At 44.8% G+C, this 25,724-nt stretch overlaps 1 long non-coding RNA gene across 1 annotated transcript in view; it reads left to right on the top strand.

Moving 5' to 3' along the window:
• Positions 1–21,850, top strand: part of LOC132251706 (uncharacterized) — a 63,200-nt gene extending 41,350 nt beyond the window's left edge. The window contains exon 3 of the long non-coding RNA XR_009463648.1: positions 20,615–21,850. This is a non-coding gene — a long non-coding RNA (uncharacterized LOC132251706). The remainder of the gene's footprint in view (positions 1–20,614) is intronic.
• The last annotated feature ends 3,874 nt before the right edge of the window (positions 21,851–25,724 follow it).

The following is a 25,724-nucleotide window of genomic DNA, read 5'->3' as shown; positions in this document are numbered from 1 at the left end:
TAACTGATGTCTTTTGGAAGCTTTTAATATGTTATACTCCCCTCCAGGGCTGTCCATGAAAAGATACTATACTTGAGTCAGTGGCACTGGCTGTAGTGACTTCAGGGTTGTGTGTGTGTGTTCGTGTGCACATGCATGTGTGTGTGTGTAGGTGTGGTAAACTCTTCTGTTTTGGTCATTCTACATAGAAGTACAAACTAAATTGAGGGGCCCACAGTGCAAGGGACTGAACATAGACGTGATGATAATCAGTCTCTGTCCTGAAGAGCTCATAATTGAAACAGGCAATGCAAAATGAAGCAATATGAAAGAAAAGTTATCATCCCCACTTTGCAGATGAATAAGTGGAGTGCAGAAGGATTTAGGAATGGGATTTCAAAAGTGTTCAACACATAGCAGTGCCCAGTGAGAACAATGTGATATGTTTTTGTGAGTCTATGAATCAGTAACACTTAGCTGGAATAAGTCAGCAGGGTGAAAAAAGTGTTGTCTGTTTGTTCTGCTGTTTGTTTTCTTCATTTGACACCAGTCTAAATACTCGTTTTCACCCATTTCTTAGTATAGTTAGTACCCCTCTTGCTGAAAATAGCTTTACATAAAGATCAGTGGGAGAGAAGAAAAATTGCTTGCTTAAAAAAAAGAGAGAGGAATAAAAATACCAGCACGTACTGTTTAAACTGTGCTCTACAAGTGAACTTTTAGAATAATTAGTCAAAAAAAGAAATTTAGTCGGCACTTTAATTAATGCCTGCAGAGATTAGAGATTATTGGATGAATGGAGCTCTGAAAGTGAAACTTGTTATTCCATAAAGGAATTAAATTAATTTAAAAATCTGAAACTTTCATGCAATATTGAAGTTTTAATTTCAGGTTTTTATTTAAGTGCCACGATCAGTTTTTATCTAAGCACACTGCTTATCAGAAGCATCCTGAAGTTCAAAGGCAGATAACTAAAGGCCACAGAAGAGTTAGAAAAGGCTCACAGCATATTCCTTTCATGGCTTTATTCTCAGGAAATAAGTAGTATTCCTATTCTTAGTTATGCATAAAAATAAAAGTCATACATGCCCTGAAGCAAACAGAAGAGATCAGTTTAACACTACCATTAATAGTTTGACCAGCAGCCAAATAATGCATTACAAGTCTGTATTACAGCTCTGGGCAGTTCTTCAGTTGTTCTGTATACTTCTAGTCATTCTCAAACAGTAGTATAGCTGAACAACTTGAAGCTCTCCAGAACCTTTGAAATTATACCAGCAACTGAGATGGTACAAGATGTTCAGTAAGTAACATTTGTTCCAGGATTTTATAGAGGGATTTTACTGTCTGGCTCCATGCTGACTTTAATAGGAGGTGCATGACTGAAATTCACTGCAGTATTTTAAAAACTGTACAAGAGACAGGATGATTTAAGGGCTTTCACCTCTAGGATACTAGTTAGAACTTAGTGTAGTAGTGACAAGAATCTGCTAATATACAACGGGCATTCAGTGATCTAAGCCAGGGAGAATTGGTGATCTCAGTAGAGCTTAGCAAAAAGGTATCAAAGTCTCAAAACCTACCCCAAGAAGAGCTGCTAATGAGCAGCCTCCACAGGGAGCCCAAGGATGTTGGGCACACAAATATGTAACATCCCAGAGATGATTTACTTGTGATTGGTATCGGTCCAAAGCCCATGGAAGTCCAAGAGACTCTTTCTGTTGACTGATGGTGTATGGATGTGTGTGCAAATGTTAAGGCTTAGTAATGAATGAAGTATTGCAGGAAACTTGTACTGTCATTGTCATCAAGATCCACCAAACCTTCAGGGTCTCTTGCCTGTCTCCTCCTGTAGACAGATGGTCTCTTGCCACCTTCTCTTGCTAATGAGCGACTAGATTACATTTTCCCCCCTCTTGATCTTTCCCATAGACTCTTAGAGCCAAATCCTCTGGTAGTGTAACCTGCTGTGGTTTTTGTGACTTCAATGTGTACTATATCTGTAGGGGTTTAGGTTGTAGCCGTGTTGGTCTAAGGACATAGGCAGACAAGGTTCCTTGGGTGAATTTGATATCTTTTATTAGACCAACCCAAATAGTTGGAGAACAGTTATTAAGCAAGCTTTCGGGTTCAAAAACCCTTCGTCAGGCTAAGGACGCTGCAGCAGTTGCTGCGTGCTCTTCCTGGATGGAATGACAAGTAAAGAAGCCAGAGGCTGGGCTGGGGAGTCAGTTGTCAGGCAGATTATACTGTGTCAAAAATCCAATGTCTATGTTTAGTCCATGGTCTCTAGTATCCAGGAGGTCGATGAAATGGAGCTCATAGGCTCGTCTCTGGGAAGTGTTGTGTAAAAAAGTGTTGTGAGGAAACTTACACAACACTTCCCAGAGACGAGCCTATGAGCTCCATTTCATCGACCTCCTGGATACTAGAGATCATGGACTAAACATAGACATTGGATTTTTGACACAGTATAATCTGCCTGACAACTGACTCCCCAGCCCAGCCCAGCCCAGCCCAGCCCAGCCCCTGGCTTCTTTACTTTTCATTCCATCCAGGAAGAGCACACACCAACTGCTGAAACTTCCTTAGCCTGACGAAGGGTTTTTGAACCCGAAAGCTTGCTTAATAACTATTCTCCAACCATTTGGGTTGGTCTAATAAAAGATATCAAATTCACCCAAGGAACCTTGTCCTACTATATCCGTATACATTCTTTCACATATGCATGCACCCGTAAAACAAAACAGCCATAGATTCTTTTTGACTGTATTTTCAGCCTCTGGTTTTCTTTCTGCCAGCATTTGAATTTGCATGTATATAGTGGGTGACAATTTCAGTGCAGGATTCACTATCCCACATATGTGCGGTTATGACATTACCCTTTATATTGTAATATTTAGTATGGTGGAGTGGCTAATGGCGAAGTTTTAATGTCAACCAATATACTTCCTTCCATGCCGGGCACTCAAAATTCTTTACAGCATTGGTTAATTCTCATAGGGAAGTATTACTTTCTCTGTGCCACCAAAATTACTCGCCGGAATTCTTGCTGTGACTCATTTGGAGTGAAGAATAAGAAGAGTCCTTAGAGATTTCTTGCAATAATGGTTAACTATTAAACCATGCTCCTTCCCAGAGAACAGGGAAGTCCTAACTCCCTAGGTCCTTCCCACACTATCCTCTAATCCCTAGACTACACTGTTCTTCTTACTGACAGACTCCAAATAGGAGTCTGGATTTCTACCTCTCTATCCCAGTTGTCATCACTAGGTAATAATCCTTCCTACAAAGTTATGAAAACAACCCACAGGTTCTGACTCCCAGGCTCCTCTTTTCTAATTACTAAGGAATAGTTTGCTTGAATTGTTGCAGCTTGGGGAAAAGAAATGTTTTCCCTGCGTGTTAGAGATAACTTAAAACAATCATCAATAAAAAGGTTCTATCCATCCTTTAAAATACCTTATGCAGAAAAGCCAGCATGGTAAACTCTGGACTTTGTGATGCTTTTTCCCCCCTTTTTTATAGCTAAGGGTAGCAATTGTGTATTTTAGCAGGAAGTAGAGGAGAAGGTATTAATGCCTGTCACAAACGGAACTAGAGGGATAGGTGGGTGAGAGTGGAATCGATGCTGTCAATAGCACAATGATTGGAAAGGTAAAAGCAAGACTCCAAGGCATGGATAATGTCCATTTACATAAAACACCCCTGTCAGTCAGGCATAAGGAGTGAATATGCCATTGCAATAGAAATCACAACACTTTTTTAACGCTGTATAGGAAGCAGCCTTGCAAAATATTAAAAATAAAACTGCATTCCTCACACTTGGAAAAGGAGCTATTTAATAGTGTAGAAATCTGGTGTCTTTATTCAGATGCTAAAATACTTGAATTTGGCTGCTGACCCACAAATTACTCTTCAAAACTCAAACTATTTTAAAAAGCATTGGTAGTACCAGAAGCACAGTGTCAAGAAAAGAAGGAAGTTCATAGGAGTTGTACACTGGCAATTATTTTACAACATAATGGCCTGTCATTGGGGTTTCCCACTTTTGCAATAAGATAAGGAAGACAAGCTGGCCTGTATGCAAAGGTTTAGTGGTTTAAACTGAGTCCTTGCATACAGGAGAAAGATGTATAATAGTTATAGACAGTCTTATTTTGACTTCACAGTTTAATTGAAATGTTCTTAATCCTAAACAGAGGTATTTCTGGTTTCAATTGAAAGGAAAATATCCATGCAGAGTTTGGGGCTGGTTTGTAGGGCTGTGAGAAGCTTCGGTCCCTGATTTGATTCAGCGGAGACTCAGCTCGATTCAATGGCTGAATCTCTGAATCCAAATCAAATCAGAGGACCCTTTAATCTCTCAGGATCAAATCGGAACCCTCCGAATCGATTTGGAAAGATTTGGTGATTCAGACATAGCTTTTAATGTTTTTTCTACATACCTCTAGGTAGCAGGTGGCTCATGAATGCTGTGATACTGGGGCACACGGAGCATCCCACAGGATTGCAGGGGGATCCCCAGCGCGCTCGGCAGCAGACCCGGAAGTGGTCTGCCAGGGAGCAAAGGGGGGGGGCGGGGCCCACACCCTCCAACTGGTGTCTCCTGGGTCTGGGCTGATCACCTAGCTGGTGGGAGACGTGTATGTGTGGGGGGGGGCCATCCCATGCTCTTCCCAGTGGACCTGGAAGTGGACCGCAGATACTTGCGGTCCACTTCCGGGTTTGCTGCCGAGCACATGGAGGGCCCCCACTTGCGCTCCTGTGGGATGCTCCATCTGCCTCAGCATCACAGCGGTCATGAGCAACACCTGGTAGCTCAAGGTATGTAGAAAAAACATTTAAAGCTGTATCAATGTCCGAATCGCTGATTCTCTGAATCGGCATTGAATCTGTGGATTCGGATTTAGCTGAATCAAATTGAGGACAGTGATCTGAATCAACGAATCGAATCACTGTCCCCGATTCAGGCTGAATCTGAATTGAATACGACCCATTTCTCACACCCCTACTGATTTGGCAAAATCAGTCTAAAACGTATTAAGCTAGATCACTGCTACTTTTCCACATAGCCCCCCAAATGCATTTTAAACTGAGTTTCATTTCTCCAGTGCACATTTGTTGTGACATTTAATTTATTCATTCTTCCTTCCTTGCTGCCTCTGTCAGTTCTGCTGAGATCAGCTCTTCAACCCACCTCCACATATCTTGCTATGGATGTGGACATCCTTAAGGTTTTTCTTGAATAGTCTTATTTCATCACACCAATCTGTTTCCATGTGAGAGCCTCATTTAAGAATGATTTATTTCTATCCAGAGGATGTGTCCCAAATATTTTCAGTGCTTCCTTCTGTTTCTGGTGGAAGTGAGCTGATGGTTGGTGATTTCTCCTCATAGTGATGATTTCTTTCCATTGAATGTCCAGAACCTTTCCTGAAGGCATGTAGTGTCCTAACACTTTGGCTGGGTTCCAGCTCTCTCAGCTGTTGATACTGATGTGACATTTGAACTGAGAATTTTCCATGGCGTTCTGGGGCTGTATATCCTTCATTACTTTATGTTGTTAAATTAGTAAATGTAGCGGTAATTTTCTATCTTTGTTACTAGTTCCTTCCTGAAGTCTCCATTGGTTAGTACAGTGCTCCCCAGATAGATGTATTGTTCTACTTTGTTGATGTTTTTGACTTCTTTGATTGTTTTCCTTGATAGCTTATTTCCAGGAGTGCTTGTTTTGCTACCACTGACTTTTGAGCTCTGCTTGGCCTGCTGTTTTTGCCAGGCTGCCAGCCTCTGTTGGCATATTTTTGATGCACAGTAGTGCAGTATGATGTGCAAAATATAAGTCTTTTAGACTTTGCAGTGTCAGTGTTTTGTACTCCTTGCCATTACCTTGTCTCTGACAGTTGCTAGCAGCAGCAGGAGATGGATAATGCAATCGTATTTCATGCCAATGCCCAAATTTGTGCATAGACACTCTTGCTTCACTTCAAGCATTTTGTTGCATGTTATTTTAATATTTTTTAATGAGATTAAGCACATAAGTTGTTTTCAATCATTATCCAGGCCTAAATCCTCTCCTGCCATGCACATCATGAGTAACAAAGCATTGAGTGTGACTTCCCTCTGGAGAGATGAAAACTTCCCAACTGAAGCCAGTGGGTTGCTACCAGGATATGGCTGCAGGTTTAGTAAATGAGGTTTTGCTGGGCTTGTTTTCTGGCCTCTAGATGGAGTGTACTGTGTTCTCAGTACAGCTGTGTGCATAATGGATTTTGTCATTCAAGGGCAGTTCTGAAAAAAGGGTTGATTTTGTTCGGCATGTGTATCGTGTATTTTTTACCTTCTTTAATAATTCTGAAGAAAATACGGAAGCAAAGAAGTCATTTAAATGACAAAAAAATCTAAAGATATGAAATGTTTTGACTTTTTTTTTTTTTTAAAGAAATTTTCTGTTCGTTTCACCTGACAGAAATATCCACATGAATTTGTAGCACAGTTCAGCACTGCCAAATTTTCTCCCTCCCCAGTGAGGGAAAGGAAATTTCAAGTGAAAAATGTTACTGAATTCTAGCTTGACTTCCATATGAGGAATTGGAAAGGAATGGAAGCTATCTTCCTTTATTTATGATCTATGGGCATTTTCCCTAACGAATGTCTGCTGTTTAAAAATGATTATGTCTTACAACATTGTGGATCCATCTCTTTTAGCTTGCCCCACCTAATGAAATCTATACAACCTGTTTAAAAGGGCTCATCTTCTTGGTAACTAAGCACAAAACAAAATAGCAAACTGGTGAAATAATAAAGGTGCTGTTTAGCTGGAGCAGCTGTTGAACACAGCTTTGAAACAAAAAGGGATGCAAAATCCACAGAGTAGGCTGTCCAGCAGGCCCTTAGAAGCTCTTATTAGGGTCATTAAGCATTAGATGTATGAGCTTTCATTGGGTTGAAAGATAAGGATGAGAACTTATATAAGCTAGGGTTGGAATTTTTTAAGGAGCATAAGATAATTAAATTACAGTTCAGTGCACAGACTTCTTAAAACCTTTCAAAACCCCACCTTCCTGTTACCAGTACTTCTGAGTACTGCTGTCTGATCTACAGAAATTCTGTCCCCCAGTCAACTTGGTATTTATGTACGGGTATGTAGAAAAGTCAGTGTTGACATTTAAATAGCAACAATTGTACATATGTGGAAGCATAGCTGAAAGGCATAAATGCATATTCACCATTTCAATGTCTTATATAATAAATAATGGAGTGACTTTCAGTGTTAATACCCTTTTGTAAATCTGGAATAATTCTGAAGGGAGCATTACAGTTATACCATAATGCTAAGCTTTTACATGAGTTTAGAATCTATCTGTCTACCTCCTACCAATCTACCTCCCAATCCCAGGCCCTTCTGTATCTGAAAACCAAAGGATTAAAGACTGGTTCCTTCCAGAATGTTTTGAAGCAGACTTTGAAATGCAAACCAATAAATTTTAGCCAGCTGTCACTGGTGAGTGAGAAATATTCTCTTTTACTACCCAAGCATGCAATAGTGGCGATATATTTTCCATGCAAACACAGGCATTACTATACTTAGCACAGTAATGAAATTCTAATTGTTCAATGTACTATAACTACATCCTTTTTTTGAGCTTGTTCCCACATCTCAAAATTAATTCTTGTTTTTACCAAAATGAAACTTTCATGGCGTCCCTGCAATATTCCTGCCAACATCACTCTAATAAAGTACTATGGCACTCTATCATCAGGCTACCATCATTTGGATAATCCATTGCTGTAATACATCACTCGTGTGCTATTGTTTTGATGATGTATGAAAGTAATGCATCATTACAGGGCTGCCAGCAGAAATATCCCAGAGGCTGACATGCTTTGTAAATTTTATTTTTTTTTAAAGATGGGGAGAAAAAAAAGAGAATCATTATTTATGGGAGCTGGAAAGGAAGGAAGTTAGATTTGAACTAGAGGGAGAATATTATATATCAAGTGTGTGAGGGCTTGATTTTCAGAGGTGCCTTAATCAGTAAGAGCTGTAGGTGCTTATCATTACTGAAAATCAGGCAAGGAGATTTCCTGGCTCTCAGTCCAGTGCCATTAAGCACAGGGCCATCTCCTTGTCTTGATCATTTTTATGGAAGACAACGATAGATGATTTTTGTGGGTAAGACACTGGACTCGGGGAAGCTAGATTCAGGGCTTGACTTGTATTGGCTCTCTCTCTATCCTGGGTCAAATCATTTAATCTCTCTTTATGTCTCATTTCACCTACCCTTTGTCTGGTCTGTCTTGGTTTTGTGTTCAAACACTAAACTCACTGTTAGGTAAGTGCAGTAGCACCTGAAAGTCCTTTTTTGTGCCAAGTGCTGTCCACACAGTAGGACATGGCTTTGAAGTCTTACAGCCCTGGCTGAGCAAAGTGCTTCAGTAGGCAATTAAAGTATCTAAATTCAGTGGGACTTCTTTGTGCACTCAAGTACTTGCTAAATCAGGGCTACGACTTCTGTAAGTGAGGACTATGTTTACTGAAAGAACTAAGTAAGCACAACAGGAGACTGCTCTAATGCTAATAAGAGTATATCCAATACCAGCGTATTATTTGCAACAATAATATAGTTGTCAGGTTACCTGTAAAACTTGCAGTAGTTACAGTTGTTTTGACGAAGATGGATAAAGCTTTGATTTCATACATTGTCAGTCATATTCCAGCTATCTTAAATCACTTTACGGTTCACTTGCAGCAACTTCAGTGACATGACAAGATCTACAGTTGTTGCCCAGGCCAATAGATCAAACATCTGAGGCTAGAAAAGGTTTGCCATGGTAATAGGGTTTACACAGTGAGCTCATCTTGTATAACTGTCCGTTTCTGATACTGTGTTAGCCAAGTGTAGAGGTAGTTTTATGAATTGGACTGAGTAGGATTAAGAACTCCTCACATGTGTTATTTGGACCTTGGCTGTGAGCTAATAGGACTAAATGGATGATGCATATCATAATTAATATCCTCACCCCTTAGGGGCTGAAGGGGGGGCAAAGAAAATCCCCTACTTGGGGAGACAGCTGTGTTTTGTCATCATTTGTTGTTAGTTAAAGTCAGCAACACATGAATAAATTACACTCTCTTCTCACACTCAGAAGGAAACGTGACTCACAGGAGTGTCTTTTAGTCATTGTGCTGCCCCCAAATGTTATCCACCCCCTTTGCTCAAGGCTGTGTTAAAAGCCCCTGTTAAGGGCCTTCTGGTCATCTCTGCATACATAATTCTCCTCATCTTTCTAGCAGGATGTCACTTCCTGCTTTTGACAGCTTATCAGAGCCTGTGAGAGCTATTCCTTTTTACTTTGGACAGCCAAGTGGAAAATGACTCTCAGATTCAGTCTCTTCCCTTGTTCAGTTGATTACAAAGCCAGTCCTCAGATTTCCTTTCTGCCTGCCTCAGGCCTCCTGGTTTCTATTTCCAGCTTTTTGATCACTGATTCTCTGTTTGGTAAAAGCCTGACTGTCTGTGTTGCAGCCCATCTGATTATTACGCTTCACAATAATGAGTTAGAAACCAGTACCAGGCTGGCAGTATACGGAGAGATCATTACGTGCTGAGCAATGGCTTAGGTGTCTTAGGCGTGTTTTATGGAGAAGACGTTCTGGCCAGGAAGTGCTCAGAAAGTCATTAGGGGAGTTTTCATTTCCATCTGGGCAGCCACCTGAAACTTCCTGTAATCTTCCAAGTTAAAAAAACTGTTCCTTACAAATGCAGCACCGTCCTTAAGTCTTAAAAATTCATGTGCAAGTTGCACAACGCAAATTGAGATCAAGACCAGTAGGGCAGGCTTTTATGGTTTAGGGGATGTCTGTTTTCTGTGATTGCTAGTAGTAATAAGAGGAAGGAGAATGAACGAGTGATGAGGTAGGGATGCATGTGTAACCCTGGGCGCGACACTACATGCGCCCTCACCTGAATAATGGGATTCTGGGGTACCCAGTAGCCAGTTGCCCTGCCTAGCCCCCCTGGGAAGCTGCTGCAGTGCCCCCGAGTGGAGAGCCTCCCCTTACAATCAAGCACCCTTGCAGACAGTTCTCAAACTATTTACAAGATGTAATTATTTACAACATAACAAATAATCATTAAATAAGCACATGGATATACTGTCTAATAAACCCTCAGGAACTTATTTACACAGTCTCTCACTTGCACACGGTGTACTGGGGACCCCGTGTGCACTGCCCCTGGTGGGGTATCTCAGGGAGCGGGACTGTCTGTGTCCCTGCACGTGGTCTGTGGATGCTCCCTGGCACTGGTATCCGTCTCCGTGCTCCTGGGGTCTCTGAGCAGCAAGCGGCGGCTCCTCTGCAGTTCCTGCAAGACAGCCTTCCCCTGCCTTTGACCCCCTTCCCTGGTTCTGCTGTGAGCAGTGTCTGGGCTGCAGGCTATAGCAACCCTCCTGCCCCACACAGCCTCACAGCCCCTGCAATTGCAGCCCCTCCCTGGGCTTTGCCTGCCCCTGGGGCCCCTCACCCCTCAGGCAAACTAGGGCAGACTCCAGCAGTCCCCCCCAGCTCTGCTGTGCTCACCCAGTCACACCGGCTGCAGTCAGGTCTCTTCAGACTTGGGTTCTCCACACCAGCAGTCCCTGCCTGATCCTGCCGCCGCAGCTTCTCCACTGCTGCTCCTGCAGGCCTCTCTCAGGGGCTCTCCGAGGGACCACTGTGCTGGGATTCTGAATCCGGTCTCCAGCCTGTCCCTCAGCCCCCTATCTCTCTCTCGTTCTCCCCCACGGGAAAAACTGCTCCCTCTTTTATCAAAGCCTCTCAGCCAATCCCAGCTTAGGGCCCTTCCCAGGCTTTTGCTAATGGCTCTCTTTCAAAACTTTGCTGGGGTTACATCACCCCTCCCACTTCCAACAGGGCTGCTCCCAAACAGCTTCACTTGCCCTCAGAGCCTGCAGTGTCCCCTCTGGGACAAACTCTGTCTCTGCCAGGCAGCTCTTCCCATTCTGTTCAGGTGGGTCCAGTTTTTAAAGGCTGCTACATCCTCCCCCGCGTCAAGGTTCGCTGTCCCAGCGAACCGGGCTGCATGCAGTCTCAGTCCCTTAGTACTTCCACGGTGAAGAGATGGAGACCTTGCTGCTGGCTCCCGGCACATCGTATGTCAGCTGGGATACTCCTTTCCTTATTTGAATGGGCCGGGGTGTATCGAGTGCTATCTCCTTGGAGCTAACTTCTTCACTGCCATCAGGACTCCAACTCTGACCATGTGAGGACCCCAACTCTTGGTCTCAGTTAATATCGCCCTCCTGTTCCTCACCGGTGCTGCCTGCAGCAGGATTTGATGGGACTCCTGTCGTATTCTGAACCAGGCTACTACTCTGCCCGGGCTGAGGGGAATCCCCTGGGGTGGGCCCCACACTGGGGTCCACGGGGTCCTTAGCCTCCAATGATGCCAGGTGACCCCAGTACCTAGGTCTAACCCTTCAGAATAGTCCTCTTCAGACTCACTATTGGGCTCGTGCCAGTGTCCAGTGAGCTCACGCCCTTCCTGTTTGCATAACGGATCCGCCGCCATGTGGTACTTTTCCATGGGGACTCATGACCCCCTTCTCTTGTCAATGGGGGTCCCACCAAGTCCCCTACTGGAAGGAGCAAGTTCCTATGCACAGTCTTTCTTGGGCCCCTTCCACTTTCAGGGCGTATTTTGTAGACTGGTAAATTCCCAAGTTGTCTTTCAATAATATAAGGAGAGGGCCGCCACTTATCAGCAATTTTGTGTTTTTCCTACCACCCCAAGGTTCCTCAGCAGTGCCCTATCTCCAACCTGTAGGCCTTGCGGCCTTGGTATGACCTTCATACCACAAGCAGAGGTATGAAGGTCATACCTCTGCTTGTGCTGGGCTGTGTTTCGATGGGCAGCCTCCATTGCCAGCCAGTACGCTCGCCGCAGTCTCTCTCTCAGCTTTTGAGCATACTGCCCATATGATTCAGACTCCCCCAGGTCCTTGGCAACCCCAAAGCAGAGATCTATTGGTAGTCGTGGTTCCCTTCCAAACGTGAGTGAGTAGGGGCTGGCTCCGGTGGCATCATTTCTGCTAGTGTTGTACGCGTGCACCAAAAAAGCTAGGTGTTGACTCCAACGATCCTTCTGTTCGTTCCTCAGCGTACCCAACATATTAAGTAGAGTCTGGTTAAATCTCTCCAGCTGAGGGTCCCCTTGAGGGTGATAGGGAGTGGTCTGTGATTTCCGGATGCCAGCCACCTGGAAAATTTCTCTTAACAGGTGACTTTCAAAGTCTCGACCTTGATCAGAATGGATCCGCTCCGGAAGGCCATACACCACAAAGTACTTTTCCCACAGAACCTTTGCCACAGTGGTGGCCCTTTGGTCCCTGGTGGGGTAGGCCTGAGCATAGCTGGTAAAGTGATCTGTGACTACTAGTACATTGCTGATGTTTTTGCGATCAGTTTCAATAGTTAGGAAGTCAATACACACCAGCTCCAAGGGCTTTGAACTGCTGATGGTGTGCAGGTATGCCATCCTAGTTGGCAAAGTCTTCCGCTGCACGCAGCATGCACAAGTTTCACATTTCTTTTGGACATCTCTGGCCATCCCAGGCCAATAAAATCGGTCCCGAACCAATGACAGCGTTCACTCGACCCCAAGGTGCCCAAGGTCATCATGCAACGCTCTCAGTGCCAGTGTCTGGTATTCTTGGGGCAGCACTAGTTGCTTGTGAGTGCCCCCATCCGATGCGGTTACCATTCGATACAGCACTCCCTCTATGACCCTCAGTCAGGGCCATTCACGAAGGAGCTGTGGGCCACCAAGTGTTTTAGGCTTGAACTCTTTTGACAAGTCCCCTTTTTTCTTTTTTTCTAAAATTTCTTTTATGTCAGGGTCAGCTTCTTGAGCTCGCCGCCATCCTGTGGCATTGAGTTGTGGCAGTGGTGATTGATCTAGAGTCACATAACCCACCGTGGCCCGTAGGACGCTGTCCGGTGGCAGGCCCAGCACTTCTGCTGGACAGTCAAGTAGTCTCTCTGCCTCAGATGTTCTTCTTTCCTCCAAACCACAGATGCTCTGCACTTCATCCACCGTTGCTATTTCTCTCTCCTGCTTATACGGTTGTCAAGATAAAGCATCAGCATCTATGTTTTTCCTCCCTGCTCTATAGTGTAAGCTGAAACGGTAATCGGCCAATGCTGCTACCCAACGGTGCCCTGTTGCATCCAGCTTGGCACTTGTTAGCACATAGGTCAGTGGATTGTTATCAGTCCAAACTTCAAACTGGGTCCCAGACAGGTAGTCCTTGAATTTGTCAGTCACCGCCCACTTGAGCGCAAGGAACTCTAGCTTATGTGTCGGGTACCGAGTTTCACTGTCGACTCTTAGCTTGTTACTGGTGAACAAGCCAAGAGGCTGTGATGTGGATGACTGCACAGTCCGGTGGGTGGCGAATTGGCTAGAGGGTCGCACCCAAAGAGTCGTGGTGGATGGGTCGGTCTTGACCTGGAAGGGTGTGGGCAGTGGGGTCCCGCAGGGCTCGGTCCTTGAACCGATACTTTTTAATGTCTTCATCAGCGACTTGGACGAGGGAGTCAAATGTACTCTGTCCAAGTTTGCAGATGACACAAAGCTATGGGGAGAAGTGGACACGCCGGAGGGCAGGGAACAACTACAAGCAGACCTGGATAGGTTGGACAAGTGGGCAGAAAACAACAGGATGCAATTCAACAAGGAGAAATGCAAAGTGCTGCACCTAGGGAGGAAAAATGTCCAGCACACCTACAGCCTAGGGAATGACCTGCTGGGTGGCACAGAGGTGGAAAGGGATCTTGGAGTCCTAGTGGACTCCAAGATGAACATGAGCCGGCAGTGTGACGAAGCCATCAGAAAAGCCAATGGCACTTTATCGTGCATCAGCAGATGCATGATGAATAGGTCCAAGGAGGTGATACTTCCCCTCTATAGGGCGCTGGTCAGACCACAGTTGGAGTACTGCGTGCAATTCTGGGCGCCGCACTTCAAGAAGGATGCGGATAACCTGGAGAGGGTCCAGAGAAGGGCAACTCGTATGGTCAAGGGCCTGCAGACCAAGCCCTACGAGGAGAGACTAGAGAAACTGGACCTTTTCAGCCTCCGCAAGAGAAGGTTGAGAGGCGACCTTGTGGCTGCCTATAAGTTCATCACGGGGGCACAGAAGGGAATTGGTGAGTATTTATTCACCAAGGCGCCCCCGGAGGTTACAAGAAATAATGGCCACAAGCTAGCAGAGAGCAGATTTAGATTGGACATTAGGAAGAACTTCTTCACAGTTCGAGTGGCCAAGGTCTGGAACGGGCTCCCAAGGGAGGTGGTGCTCTCCCCTACCCTGGGGGTCTTCAAGAGGAGGTTAGATGAGTATCTAGCTGGGGTCATCTAGACCCAGCACTCTTTCCTGCTTATGCAGGGGGTCGGACTCGATGATCTATTGAGGTCCCTTCTGACCCTAACATCCATGAATCTATGAAAATCTCGGCTGGCAAAAGCAACGGGTTTTAATTTTCCTTGGTGTTCTTGGTATAGCACAGCCCCCAACCCCTCAAGGCTGGCATCCATATGCAATACAAAGGGCCGTTGCGGGTCTGCATAAACTAATACTGGGGCACATGTTAAACTCCGGATGAGGGCTCTGAATGCCCGCTCACAATTTTCATCCCATCGCGGCCCAAATGACTCTAATGGGTCCTGCAAACCCAAGGGCCTGCCTGCTCTTGCCTTAGACAGAGCTCCTTTACTTCGGATCTGGCTCCTTTTTGCCTGATATCCTCGAGTGAGGTCGTTTAGGAGTTTTGCCAATCTGGCATCATTCTGGACAAATCGTCTATAGTACCCAGCAAACCCCAAGAATCGCTTAAGTTCCTGAGAGTTCCTTGGCCTTGGCCACGTTGCCACGGCATTGATCTTATCAGGGTCTGTGCTGACTCCCTCCTGGGACACTATATGTCCAACGTATTTGACTGACGTCTGGCAAAACTGGCACTTGTCCAGGGCAAGCTTAAGCCCAGCAGCTTGCAATCGATCCAGGACTTTCAACAGTCGCTCTTCATGCTCCTCTAGTGTCTTCCCAAATACTATGAGGTCATCCAGGTATACCAGCACTTGGGTCATGTTCATATCTCCCACTACCTTTTCCATTAACCCTTGAAATGTAGCAGAGGCACCGGAGATACCCTGGGGCATCCGCTCGAATTGGTAGAACCCCAGTGGGCAGATAAAAGCTGTTTTTTATTTATCCTCTTGTGCCAGTGGAATTTGGTAATAACCACTGCGCAGATCAAGCACCGAGAACCACTGGTTTCCCAACAAACAATCAAGGGCATCTTGCACTCGGGGAACAGTGTATCGGTCCACCATAGTGCGGCTGTTCAGGGTTCGATAATCAATGCGCATCCGAATTTGCCAGATTTTTTTCGCACTACCACAGTTGGGGAGGCGTATGGGCTACGTGTCTTGGATATGATACCATGGTCCAAAAGTTCCTGGAGGTGCCGCCTCACATCCTCCATCTCTGAAAGGGCGATTCATCGGGAACACTCCTGAAACAGTCAGGTGTCTTGAAGCCAAATAGAATGCTCCACTCCTTTAGCCAGCCCAACATCCCACTCATGCACAAGAGAATACGTTCCCTCGAGCACTTAGCCTTTCCTGCAGTTGGGTCTTCCAAGCGGCTGGCACTGGGGAGCTCCCAAAATTGCACTTTGCAGGGTCCACAATCTGGGTTTGCGAAGACTGTGTAGGCGACACAGCTACCTCTGCTTCAACCAGTTCAGCTACACGTTGTCCCGGCTTCACTGTGATGTCTTTTCCTGTGGGGTTCACTACTAATACAGTCACTGAGGATGGAGCTTGCCCTCCAATATCGACTACCCCCTGGGAACCAGCATCTGCGTTAAGGGTCCAGAGTTCTTAGGTGGCTCTACCACAGCCAGCTTCTTGTGATGGGTCCGGGCAATGCCCTTAAGGGCAGTGAGTAAAAACTTGCTGCCTCCTGCAGGCACCTTTTTGGGAGTCTTGCCTGCATAATACAAAGCTCCCAGCCTGACATCAGTTTCAGGGCCGGCCAAGGTCTCAATCTGCTGATATGCTCCAGCGCAAAGGGCATGTGTGGGCAAAGCTTTTAAGTACTGCTTCCCAGCCTTTTGCCGACAATATCGTGCTAGCACCTGGAACAGACTGGAATTAGTTCCGACAATTATATTGGCCCCCGCATCCGCTTAGGATCTGGGCACCCAAGCGCAGCAACAGCCACAGACTTGCATACCCCGGCCACTTCCTTAGGGAACTCTAGCTGGGCAGTAATATACCCACTGTACGGGTAGACCTCTTGGCTTAAGCCACATAGCCCCAGCCCAGTTAGTGGTTGCAGTGGTAAATGCTTCAAAAACTTGTCACAGAAGGACTGGAATATGAAAGTTACTTGTGACCCACTGTCTAACACAGCAATACACTTCCATCCCTCTATCACCACAGGGACCTCCGCCTTAGGTCCCACTAGTCCTGGTGGAAACTGAGCTGGGATTCCGGGACTGTCAGAGCCTGAGGGAGCTGAGACTCAGGTTGGCTCCTTCCCTGGGTCTCGCCACCGTTTCCCGGCTCCTCCCTTGTTGCCCACAGTTGCTGCCATACCAGGGGCGGGTTTCCCTGACTTGTACACTGGCACTTGAAATGTCCGTCTTCCCCGCACCGGTAACAAAATTTTCCTCTCCCCTCAGGCCGGCGAGGCCATTGTGACCTGATAGCCGGTGAGCCTTGGGAGGCCCTGGGCTGATTTCCCCGTGTCACCTGGGCTTGCTGGTGCAGCACGGCCAGTGGCTGTGGGGCATCGTTGTCAAAGTCAGTCACTGTCAGCATCTCAACAACCAATGCTCATGGTGGGCACGGAGCCACGGCCAATCCCCGGGCTGGCGCTGGGGTTACCGCTTTGATGGAGGCCTTTACAGCTTGTAGGCTTTCAGCCTCCCCGATTTCCTGAAGCAACTGCCCAAATGTAGGGGGATTCTCTCTCCTCCCAGTGAGGTTGAGCTCCCTTACCAGTTGCTCATCATAAAGTATTCCTACCCGGAGTTGCTGCAAGCGAGGTTTGCCAGCCATCTCCTGAGTGAGTCCTCCTTGGGCCACTAGCTGCTGTAACACTCTCTCTAATTGCAGGATGTAAGCTGAGGCTGTTTTCCCTTTTTGTTGCTTGCACTGATTTTCCAAAGACACTAGACAGAAGTTTGAGACACTGGAGAACGGAAATGTTGCAGTTTTCCTGCTTAATCATTCGAACCACTTCAAAAGCTGGATCTCGGAGACTCTCCAGCAGCCGCCTCCGCTTCTCCTCTTCCGAGACTGCCCACGAGGCCAAAGTCTCTGTCACATGGGAATGCCAAGCCTCAAAAGTCTCTTCCCCTGGGAGGAGTGGGTCCTTACCTGAAAATATGCGGAGCCTCTTCTAAGCAACTGACTCAGGTGATGGCTGGAGTGCCCCCTTCAGGGCATTTCCCAATGCCTTTGCCCACTCTGGATCTGGCGCTCTGGAGTCCACCCCACTCTCACCTGGAGCAGCTGGCGCAGGGTCTTCAGCTCCTCTGGAGGGGGGTTCTTCGGATTCCCCTCCAGAGTCTGGGTGAGGCACTGGCCCCCTATCTACTAGAGTTGCAGCCCAGACTTCCTCATCTGTGACCTCTAGCATTCAGTGCATTCAGTGCAGGTTTCCAGAGAGCTCAGCTCCCATTATGTATCAGAAAAGGGGAAACAGATTTTTGGAAGAGCTCAGGTCTTTGGGTTCTGAGCACTGCTAGAAAATCTGACCAAGAGCTGATCTGGCAAGGGGCATGTGGGGATGATTTTCTGTCAACAAAGGAAGAATTTTGTGTGTGAGCATCACATTGTTGATCTCATGTTGTTTTCTATTACTTTGCCTCCCTATGTTTCCGTTTCCATATAATATGTACCAAAATAATAGTCCCTGGGGAGAGGGAGCATTCCACTTCTTGCAGTGGTGAGGGCAGCACTGCCAGGGACTAGATGAGAGCTTTTATTGCTCAGCGCTGAGAGCAGCTCACAGGCAGTCTAGGAAAAATGTCTTCTCTGCCTCTTCATGAAACAGAAGTTTCGAGCCAGTGCTTGCATGTGTCTTGGGCTCCTTTCCTTTTATCTTTGATATGTTAAATCTTCCATGTTTCAGGGATATTGGATACGCACTCCTGGATGGTTGGGAAGAAGGAAGGCTATGTAGGCAGAAGACTGCATTGAGACGCAGGAGATCTGGCTTCAGTTCTTAGTCCTTCCATACACTGCCCCTATATCCTTAACCTTACTGTGCCTCGCATGTAAAATAAGGATGGTGATACTTAGTTTGACTGGTCTACTAACACTGTAATCTCTTTGGGGCCAGGACTGTCATTTCCTGTGTGTCTGAACAGCACCCCATCTCAAGTAGGTCTTGACAGTGCTATGGTAATACAAATAAGTGCTTTGTATTATTTTATTTTATCTCCATCTTGATCTCCTCTTTTCTGCGTGTTCCTTGCTGTCGTCTTTCTTCTTACACAGCACCAGAGATCATGTCTCATCTCCCATATACACTACAGAAATCAATCCCATTTGGCACAGGTGAAGTGATCCCTTTTTAATGTTATCTCATGGCGGCAGCCACTCAGTTTAGCTCCTGCATGTGTGCCAGGTCAGGCTTTGGCAGCTGTGTGGGGTATAGATTTCTCCCTCTGATGAACCCAGCAAGGAAGCTGTAACAGTGATGTAAACATATGGAAGGGAAAGACTTTTTTATTTTGGCACACATCTTTCTGCTACTTCACTAAAAATGTGAAGTAACCCACTGAACACCAAGACTGTGTATAGATAAAGTGAATGTACTTTTTACATGTAAAATGCAGCTGTAGGGACACTTTGCAGTGTGTCAGGATGTGGTAGTTCAGGAACTGAGATTATAACCCAAATATCCCATTATAATGTGATTATAACCCATTATATTTGAGAATATAACCCAGATATCCAGGGTTCCACACCAGTTCTCTGACTGTTAGTTAGCATTGCCTGCCACTATACCGAGAAAGAGGATTGAATGTGTGGTTTTGTTTTTAGGCAGACAAAACTCTTGGGGCGAGATGATATCTTTTATTAGACCAACTAAATTGTTGCAAAATTTTTTTTTGCAAGCTTTTGGGCCCCGATGCCCTTCTTCAAGAAAAGGAAAATTCAAAGATTGTAAAATTTCTCCCAAGTAGAAAAGAAACTTCATCTTGAACAGGGGACTTGAGAAATGGTAGGGTTCCCCTGGGTTTTGTTTTTGTCTTCCTTTCAAGTAGAAAATAGATGAAAGACTAAGCACCTCATTGAGTTAGCCCAGAAAAAAAACACACCAATTTATGTCACTAGGACACACAAGCGAGTATTGTGACTGACATCACATCCTGCCCAGCCCAAATGACCAGGTACCTATTTATATCTGGGTCTACTTGGGGGCTGCCTTTGTGAGTCCAGAATGATGCTTGGACTCATGCCTCTGGACCAGTATTGAGCTGCCTTAACTGCTCTGTCACTGAGCCCCTTGTATAATTTAAGAGATCGAGGATATAGTTTTAGATCATATCCTTGAACTTAGGCTGTATGCAAGTATTTTTTAATCAGATTCTGCTAATTCAATTTAAAGTCATTTTAATGTGAACTACCAAAAAAAAAAAAAAAAAAAAAGAAATGAAAAAGAAATGGAAAACTTGATAAGAAAATCTTGGAATAAATTCTAGACATTCAAAGCCATATCTGCTTTGTGTAAATCAGCTTAGATCCACTGACTCCAGCTGGTCTTAGGCACTGTGACTCTAATAAACAAGAAGAATAAGAACATGCCAGTTGATGCCAGCCGAGGATTTGACCTAAAATACTTAAGATGCTCAGCACCTACAGCTCTAGTTGGAGCCAGTTGGATCATAAGAGCTTAGTGACTCTCAGGATTTTGCTCTGGTTGAGTGTTGCTGAAGAGGTCTGTGTGCCACTTCTGGCTTGCTTAAGTCCTATCTCAAAATCTGCAAGAGACACACGTCATGCACGGATCTTGTGCTAGCCCAGGAGTGGATTTGCCCCAGATAGCATTTGCTCAACATGTAAATGTGCCTCAAGTTAGCAAACCTAAACTTAAAACAAACAAACAAAAAAAGTTCATTTCACATATGTTGCCAGCCAGGAGCTATTTAGCACTTTATCATTTTCAATCTCTATCTCTCTCAGGATCAAAGCCTGATCCCTTGTTCCGTATTTATAGGTGTTTTAAACATCTGCTTTCCCCTTGATTCAATTTACCAAGCCTGATGGATTGCTAATTGAAATGCACATCTAGGGTATTCTGCATCTTAATTGTCTCCAAGTGCCATCTAATAATGAAGGAAATGGATAAAGGATTGTCCAAAGGGATGGTGTGATTATGAATAAAGATTCATTTCAGAAGAACATGCATTTATTTTTAAATAGTGATTATTTTCAGTCATTTTTCAGTAAACTTGCAATGACATGTTTCCCCCATATGTACTTGACAGAGTGGGGTTTTTAAAGTGACACTTTTTTCTTTCTTTCTTTTTTTTTAATAGTTAACCACTGGGAATGAACACAAGGGTAATTAACACTGCAAGCATCTGTTTACCCAGAAGAATTACAGGCATGGAAACTAGGGTAAAACTTTGGGGGAGATGTATTTATTTTTTTAAATAATTTACGGAAAATTGTGCTATTTAAATTCTTGTATCTGTTGATTGTAAATTATTTCAGAGATAATATTCTTTTAAAAAATCTTTTACATCTTAATGGAAGTGGAATGGCAGTTTTGAAAATTGACTACAGTGCTTAAAATATTTCACTAAATCTGGAGGAGAAGAGGTTAAGCATATTTTTTGGGCACCTATACACATGCCGGATGTCTACTCCAATGCGTGCTAATTGCCACTCATCAGACCAGGCTCAATTAATCGAGTCTACTGGAGTGTGCTAATTAGCATGCTCCAGCAGCCTCTGTGTCATGTCTATTCAGTGTCCCCATACTTCAAAATGGCAGCGGGAACACTTTAAGTAAACCTCATTGAACTAAATACATGTGATGCTGTAGGTACTTTAGTTAGAACAGCTCTGAGAGCTGCTTTAATTAAAGTGCCCCCCCCCCCAAGCATGTGTATAGATGCCTTTTTGGCTTTTTATCCACTAGGGACTCTACTCTTGGCATTAATTTTTATGTAGAAAGGGCTCTGATACTATAGGGATGGGAAGTATATTGTCCTATTTTCTGGTGGTTAGTGCCTGCCATTTTAACTTCCTGTTGGAGCTGGTTGAAAAAGTGTGACTTTGTTTTGTTTTCAGTTGTGTTTGTGTGGTTTTTAATGAAAAGAAGGATACTTTTCCACAATGTTTTCATCTCTTTTTCTCATTTTTCCCTCCTTGCTTGCTTTCCTCTCCTTGCAACAGGAAACACCTTTGAGTCTGGGGTTGAGTGTACAGTTGCTTCTCTCTTAGACTGTGCAGTGAGCTCTTGGCCACTGAGCTTTGTTGCCAGTTGCACCTCCATGCCAGTGTATTCTTTGTTGCATCCCTCTTTTCAAAATCCTAGATCCACTTCTGGCTTACATACTTCAAATATCTGCTTGCCTCCTTATGAGGTCCCTTTCAACGTAACTTAAACATGTTATCTCACTGCATACTCATTGGAGGCACTTGTCAGTTTATTAGTGATAGGTGAAAGCTTTAGGCAAGATCAGATAATGCCAAAATGGTCCAAGGCTTAGTGTGATATCCAGGGGCTTAGGAGATGCTGAGTCAGTTCTCTGCTCTCAAACTGTCCCACACCATGAACTGTTGAGATATCTTCAGAAAGTTCCTTCCTCTAAAATTCTGGTTGGAGATATCTTTGTGCTATTCTTAGTTTTGTCACTTTTAAGGCCAGAAAGAACCAATAATTTCAGCCTGTCCTGTTGTAAAATACACGTCAAAGAATTTTATCTGATTACCTCTGTATTGAAATGAACAACTTGTGTTCAATTAAAGCACATCTTCTAGAACTAAAGACATCCTGAGCTACACAGTGTAACACACTGTTTGGCTATTTATTCAGGTTGCTAATTACCCTTGCTTGACAAACGAAGAGACCTATTTCTAAATTTCATTCTCCTGACTTCGACTTGCAGCCATTTTTTCTAGTGTATTTCTGTGCCAGATGACATACTTCTTTAGGACTCAGCAATATATCCCTGTGAAGGTATTGTATATACTGTAATCAAGACATCTTTCAATCTTCTTTCTGATAAATTAAGCAGATTGGGCTCTACAGATCAGCAAGCGTGAGAAAAATTTTGCATTAGGCATTGAGTAGGACGTCTACCGAACATAAGGCGATCACTTTGTCGCCAGGCTCAGCCCTTATCACTATATACCATTCTGTTTTGTCTCTCTTGACAACACTGACCTCAAATAAAAAACAAAAACAAACAGATTTACAGATCAAAATAGCTAGGAGCAAATTTGTTTTTGTGTTTGTGTAAATAGAGTTACTATCTACAGTGCCATCTCTGCCTAGGAGGATATTCACACAGGTACTCTGTTAATCACCTCTTAGAGGGAAGATTGTCTCGTTACTGGGTCTCAGCAAACCTGTGTTTAATTTTAGGCCATGCCAAAGACCTCTTGTACTAATTTGGGCCAGTCATTTAGGCCTGATCCAATACCTGTATAAATGAATGGGGTTGGAGTGTTTCTTTCATTTTTTAAGCCAAAGTTTCTTTGTTTACAATTGTGGCATAATATTATTTCCCATCCCTGTGAGAAAATTAGCAATATTGATATGTGTAAGTTGATTGGAGTCTACACAAAAGGAGTAATATGAAAGAACCTAGGTGGGCAGATATTAAAGACTAAAGACTGAGATTAAGGATGAGAATCTAGAATCTATTTAAACACAGGGTAATGCAGTTAAAAACTCACACTTCCAAACTGGGCCATGGGATTGGTGAAGAAGGGAAAGCTATACATATAAATACTAGGGCTCTGTGAAGCTTTGGGTACTGATTTGATTCAGAGGAGATTTTGCCTGATTTGGTGGCTGAATCTCCCAATCCAAATTGAAGAAGGGGACCAATATAAAGGTCCGAATAGATTCAAACCTCACTGCCCCAGCACTGACCCTTTAAGAAAAAAAACCAAACCCCAAACTCCTGGACTCACCAGCTCCTGCCTTGGGGCTTCGGGGGGCTCATGGAAGAGCCCCCTATGTGTTGCTGGGCTGTGGGGAGCAGCGGGGATCGTCCCCCGCTGGGCAGGAACTGGTGAGCTCGGGTTTTTTTGGTATTTTTTTTTTTCCTTAAAGGGCTGGAGCTGGGAAGGGCAGGGCAGCCATGGGGGTTGGGGCTGGCATGGCGGGGTCAATGGCTTGTGCAGAGCCCCCCATGCAGCATGGGGCAGTGGGGGTCAGCAGGGATCCCCCCTGCCTGGCAGCACCTGGTGAGTTGAGACTTTTTTTTTTTTCAAAGAGTCGGGAGCTGTGCCTGGCAAGGTAGCCATTGCGGGGCTGGGAGAGCGGGTTGGGGATGGGACTGTGGGATTCTGAGATTCCTTTGATTTGGCAGCAGCAGATTTGACTGAATTGATTCAAGATAGTGATGCAAAGCACCAAATTGAATCACTGTCCCCTGAATTGGCTGAATCTGAAGTGAATACTGTCACAACCCAAGGGTGTGATTTTTGTTTGTGTGCGCTTCAGCACTGCTAAATTATTTCCCGCCACTCAGAGCTTTCTTTGCAGGGTGCATTTCTAGGTTGCAAAAGAGAAATGCACGGTGCAAGGAGTTCCCACCATTCGCATGCAAATTTGTGTCCCACTATTGGCCAGTTCTAAATTATTCCCACGTGGCAGCTAGCGATTGGCATGCGAGCCGTATAAGAGGCTTGAGCAGTTTCCGCCCAAGTTGGAGGGCTCCACAACTATCAGGAGGAGGAGGAAAAGGAAAGAGAAAGAGGAGGGCTTCACGTCTCATGAAGATCTCTAAGCGCTGCGGAGCCTATCAGACCCAGCGCGTATACCTCAAGAAGGCTATAAGGGTCTGATCAGCCTCTCGCCTCTCCCCATCGCCGCCTGATCCCTCGACGTACCCTTCCCTGCGCGCAAGTTCCACAGAGCCTAGCAAACTTCGTGTGAGTGTATCCAGATCTCTGTCCGGGTTCGAGTCCTGCAGGTTTATCTTCCCGTCGCCAAAAACCCATTGCGACGTACTCTTGTGTTTTGCATCTTCCCGTCGCCGAAAACCCCCTGCGACGTACTCTCGTGCCCTGCAGGTTTGAGTTTTGTTTTGTTTTATGTTGTAACTGCAACTCAAGCAAGTTTTCCTGCCTGCACCGCTACCATCTTCGGTGTAAGTAAAATAATCTTTAATCAACCACTAAGCTTCCGTGCCTAATTCTAGCGTGCCGCCTTCCTTCCCCGACCCGGCGTGTCTGGGCTGCTGGCCACAGCCTGCCATGCGAAAAAACCCCGAGGGCCTCGGACCGCTCCCGGCCCACACAAATACTAGCCGCTTCGCACAGGTCTAATAAATATATGTATTAGAACAGAGTGGGTTACTAGTCACCCTGCAAAATTAGAAATGAAGATTGGACTCTTCAGTGGGGTGGAAATGAAAAGATGTGCAGCACAGTAGACTGTGTTAATAATTCTATGACTACACGTCATAGCTTAAAACACGAACAGATGTCAGTAGGACAAAAAGTAGCAGATGGGAATATAAGTTTCTTTTTTTTTTTAATTTACATAATTATACCCAAACATCAATCATTAAATTATGAAGTCACATCAAAACAGGGGAGGAGAGAGTATACTTCTGTGCCTGGTAGGAGGAGACTGGCAAGCTGACTGTTGTTTTTATTTACACACACCAGTGATGCCTCAACAATAGGTTTTGTCAAGGAGTCTGGAGCATTTGCCTTAGAAGATGACAAGTGCAACTTTAGGAATAAAATCTAAATATATAGGTAAGGTCTTCCCTTTAGGTAAAGGAAGCAGATGCTAAAGGATCTGAAATGGGAGGAGGTTGAGGGAAATGAGTTGTAACTTCTACATGAATCATGCTTTTTGAGGACCAGTGCAAGACTGAGATGGGATTCCCACCTACTTTAATAGGAGTTGCATTAGGGCTCTAGCACTGTATTGGGACTCTGAGTATTTGGGTCCAGTCCCTGGTCCTTCACTTTGGTCAGTTAATCTCTCTGGACCTCTGTTTCTCTTCTGCAAAATGGAGATATCATTGCTTCCTTTTTTCCCACCTTGGGCTTTTCTTGTCTAGTTATGTTGCACCTTCTCCAGGGGTAGGGATTGTGGCCAGCATAATGTGTGCACAGTTCCTAGTGCAACAGGTTTCTAATCTCTGTTGGGAAACGGGTGAGAGAGAGCAATGGTAACAGATTCTTCAGGTTAACCCCAGTTGGACAGGAGTTACAAAAAGAAATGAAAGTTGAGAACACAATTGAAGCAAAGGCCCTAGACATTGTTTCAGAGGGAGCAATGCACATAAATAATGCAAGCAGTAAGAGTGCTGAGCCAGGCACAATGAAGTCTTGGTTCATAACTGGGGCTCATAGGTGCTACAGAATAATAGCAGAGTTGATGAAGCTGTATCAAATGACATTGACTTTAATGGGAATTGTACTAAGCACCAAGTTCTGGTATGC

The sequence above is a fragment of the Alligator mississippiensis genome, chromosome 7, assembly GCF_030867095.1.
Source record: "Alligator mississippiensis isolate rAllMis1 chromosome 7, rAllMis1, whole genome shotgun sequence".
In the NCBI taxonomy this organism is placed as follows: domain Eukaryota; kingdom Metazoa; phylum Chordata; order Crocodylia; family Alligatoridae; genus Alligator; species Alligator mississippiensis.
This window is presented reverse-complemented; position numbering and strand designations above follow the sequence as displayed.